The 4558-nt window shown below is 43.1% G+C and overlaps 1 pseudogene; it reads right to left on the bottom strand.

Annotated features, from left to right (window-relative positions):
• Positions 1–985: 985 nt before the first annotated feature.
• Positions 986–1328, bottom strand: LOC116911637 (annotated as a pseudogene).
• Between the last annotated feature and the right edge of the window lie 3230 nt (positions 1329–4558).

Here is a 4558-nt window from a genome sequence, read left to right as displayed (position 1 = left end):
CAAACTTTCTAGGTTGCTAGAAATACTCTGAGTTTTGATAGGGTGTGAGGTACAAGGGTGTATGTATTTGTCAGAATTTACCCAACCATGTCACTAAAGTTCTGTTCAGGTTGCTGAGGGAGACTAACATGCCAACTCCATTTTCTATGAAGTCACTGAGCAAGCTTTCTGAGGAAACTCTAGTTCCTGACTGGGTCTCCAAAGCTAGGTGAGTAAATGGCAGAGAGAGCTTACATGAGTCATGCAAGACAGTTGAAATGAAGGTATGAAGATAGGACGTTGGGAAAAGTAGGTCACAGGTGTCAGAGCCCCTGTGGGACTGAGGACCAGAGATCACATCAAAGCTCATAACCACTGATGCCTGGATCAAGGGTTAAATACAGGGCCTGAGGTGTGCATAGTGAAGCATTCGCCTTCAAAGCGTAGTCTAGCCCATCACCAACTCTGATAAGTTGTCAGACCATGTGAGACTTCTTTGCTGGAAGCAAAGTTTTTTCCTCTGAAAAATAAAACAAAACAAAACAAAAAGTCTTTCGAGGAGGCACCTTAAATCCCAGCACTTGGGAGGCAGAGACAGGCCAGTCTCTGAGTTTGAAACCAGCCTGGTCTACAGAATAAGTTCCAGGATAGCCAGGACTACAAAAAAAGAAACCCTATCTCTTAAAGCAAAAACCAGAACAAAAGACAGTTTGTCCTCTGCCTGGCACCAGGCTTCAGTCTCCTTCTCCCAGCTTGAGATTCCAGGGGAAATTCCTATTTCTCGGGGACCATTGTTTCCATAGTCTGAGAGTCAAAGGGAGGGGCTCAAATGTCTCTTTAAAACATCCCCATTCCTGTTGAGCCGGTTTACAAAACCCCTACTCCTACAAGGAATCTCTTCCACTCTCAAAGGGAAGTAATAACATTCGGCCTGCTCCCTCATAAGTTGTTGTAAAGAATCGTTTTTTGTTTTTTGTTTTTTTTTTTTTAAAGTCAGTCTTGCACTTTATTGCCATTGACTGCGTGACGCACAGTGAGTACAGGGCTCCTCCCACTGCTGCGTCTTGGACTTCAGCTTCTCTTCGAGCTTGGTGAGCCAGCGGCGCACAGCTCTAGTCTTCAGGTCCAGGGGCTTGAACTTCTTTCCCTTGTAGAATTTCCTCAGGTTTTCCTTTTGAGTCTGATTAATGACCCGAGGACACGGACGATGGATTTGCGTACGACTCGTATCCTGGAGAGCTTGGATGCTGCGCCTCCTGTCACGTTGGCTTGTCCAGTTGTTTCAACAGCTTCTCCTTCTTGCCACGCAGGTCCCGAGCCTTAATATTGGCCGTTGCTGCGTTATTCATGGCTGAGGCCGCCTGGTTCCAGAAAAAGAGGAAAGGGCGGGTTTTTGTAAAGAATCTTATGGACACATACACGATCACATTTTACAAAGTATGAAATACCGTAGACCATCCAAACTCCCTTTTAGTATGCTTTTTTAAAAAAATTGTGGTAAAATGCTTATAAAATCTATCATCTTAAACATGTCTGTGCATGTTTTTTGTGTGTTTGATGATCCATCTGTGTTTGTGTGTGCAAATGCGCATAGAGGCCTAGAGACTGATAGACAGTGTGTGCAAGTATATATAGATGCCGATAGACTGTGTGCAAGTGCACGTAGATGCAGATAGACCGTGTGCAAGTGCACATGGAGGCTGATAGTGTGTATAAGTGCACATAGAGGCCAATAGACAACCTGGTGTTATTCCTCGGGGACTGTCGACCTTGTTTTCTGAAACAGGGTCTCTCATCAGCTCAGACCTTGCTAATGAGATTAGGGGGTCTTCGAGACCCTGGGAGAGTCCCACTTCTGCCTCCTCAGCTCTGGGATCATAAGCCATGCCACCACATCCAGTTTTTCCACACATGTTCTAGGATTCAAACGTGGTGGCCCTCATGCTTCTGTGGTAACTGTTTTTACCAACTAAAGTAACAAGCACCCTAGCTTCTCTCAGGCATGATGTAGTGTAGAGTGGCACAACCACTGCCCATGAAACAACTCCCCATTGTCGCCTTCTCTGACATCAACCATCCTTCTCCTGTGTCCCTGAATGTGACTGCCCTAGGTACCTCAGATGAGTGGACTCGGACAGAATCTGTCTTTCTGTGACTTCAAGGTTCATGTGCGTCGGAGTGCTTTGCAGAATTTCACGTTCAAAGCTGAAGATGCTCTGTTGCTATCTTTTTGTTTGCCCATTCACCCATCATGGGACAGCTGGATTGCTTTCACTTTTCGGTGTTTGTGAATAACGATGCTTTGAGCACAAATGTATAACTATTTATTCCAGGCCCTGAACTTGACTATTTTGAATAAATACTAGAATTCGAATTCCTGTATTATATGATAATTCCTTTAAAAAAGAAAGTTTGGAGGGACTGTTTACATAATGACTTTACCATTTCACACCCACACTAGTAGTTCACAAGGGTTCCTTGCCTATGTTTGTTAATCTCTAGACTGTTTAAATAACAGCCAACCCAATAGGGGTGAGGTGCTATCTTATAGTTGTGATTTTCATTTCCCTAACGATTAATGGCATTGAGATCTTTTCTTGTTTAGCGCCATTTGTATAATCTCCTTTTTTTTTTTTTTTTTTCATTTCTTTTTTTTGGAGCTGGGGACCGAACCCAGGGCCTTGTGCTTGCCAGGCAAGCGCTCTACCACTGAGCTAAATCCCCAACCCCGAGTAATCTCCTTTTGACCTTTCAAATCCTCAGTCTGTTTTCACTGGGTTGTTTTTTGTTGGGTCTATGCTAAGTCCTTTGTGAAAGAAGCTAAAGAAGAAAAGGATACTATGGGTACAAGATGCTATACTTTTAATCATTACTGCAAACTTTAAAAATATTTTTTGTTTGTTTGCTTTATATGTACATGTGTTCGCCTATGTGAGTTAACATGCACCATGGGCATACAAGAGCCCTCGGAGGTCAGACAAGGGCGTTAGATGCCTTGGAATTGGAGTTACAGGAGGTTGTGAGCTGCCATGTGGGTGTTGGGAACTGAACCTGGGTCCTCTGGAAGAGCAGGAAGCATACTTAACCTCTGAGCCATCTTGTCCAGCCTAATAACCGTGAAGCCCTCTGGGTCATTCCATCTTAAATTCCATTGATCTGGCTGTAATTTTTCACCTTTCCACCCAACCACAGAAGTGTGCACACATACGTACACACCGGCCATGCTTTCTTTCCACTCTCTGACTGTCATCAGTATGTCTGCTCTTGCCTTCTACGTGCTGCCTTCAAATGAACATGGACAATGTTAGTCAGCGTACATGTTAAACACTAAAAAGTATGAGTAATACTTGATGGCCATTAGAAATGTTTAAAAGTATGTCATCTCAAGGGAATCACTTTACTAAAAAAGTCAGGTAGTTACATATGTACCAAAGCTGCTGAAAATAGAAGTTTTAAATATTTATTTTTTACAGCAAAGCAAGTACATGGGACTTTGTTTGGGATGAGCAGCTCCCAATTATTGACACAGTGACATATTTATTATGAATGCTTCAGGCCTTCGCTTAGGCTTGTTGCCATTCAGGTCTTACAACTTGTTAACCTGTTTACTCCAGTCTAAGTTCTGCTACCTCTCCTTCAGTCCTGGCCTGCTTCTTCCTCCATGTCTGACTGGGAAATTCTCCCACACCTAACTCCCAGAATTCCTATCTGCCTATTCTTTTGCAATAGGCCACCAGATTTTTATTGACTGGTGATACTTTTACATACTGCACAATAATATCATTCCAACAAGCAAGGTAGGAACCAATTTGATTCAAAGAACCCACATAAAGATGGAAAGAAAACTGGCTGTACAAAGTTGACTTCTGCTGGGGATTTAGCTCAGTGGTAGAGCGCTTACCTAGGAAGCGCAAGGCCCTGGGTTCGGTCCCCAGCTCCGAAAAAAAAGAACCAAAAAAAAAAAAAACAAAGTTGACTTCTGACCTCTAACATGTGCACCAGGGGCACGGGCACCCAAGCTCACATGCTCACAAACACAACGATAATAAACCCAATTTTTTTTTCTTTTCTTTTTTTTCGGAGCTGGGGACCGAACCCAGGGCCTTGCGCTTGCTAGGCAAGCGCTCTACCACTGAGCTAAATCCCCAACCCCACAATTTTTAAATAGTGTAAAAGAAAGCAAATCTTGATCCAGATTGAACCTTAAAAAAGCAGTAAAGTTACACCATTAATTATATATGTCAATCCTGGAAAATATAAATTGAAAAGGACCTTATGAAACAGAATTAGAACATGAAAAAGAAGTTCCTTAGGGAGAGGGAGAGAGGTAAACACAGAAGGTGGGAAGAGGGTGTCTTAGAGTTTTATTGCTGTGAAGAGAAACCATGACCATGGCAACTCTTATAAAGAAAAATATCTAATTGGGGCTGATTTATAGTTTCAAAAGGTTAGTCTGTTACCATCATCATGGCAGGAAGCATGGCAGCCTACAGGCAGAGCTGGTGCTGAAGAGGTAGCTGAGAGTTCCACATCTGTGTCAGCAGGTAGCAGGAAGAGAGAGTGACACTGGATCTGGCTT

This window comes from Rattus rattus, chromosome 10, assembly GCF_011064425.1.
Source record: "Rattus rattus isolate New Zealand chromosome 10, Rrattus_CSIRO_v1, whole genome shotgun sequence".
NCBI lineage: Eukaryota > Metazoa > Chordata > Mammalia > Rodentia > Muridae > Rattus > Rattus rattus.
This window is presented reverse-complemented; position numbering and strand designations above follow the sequence as displayed.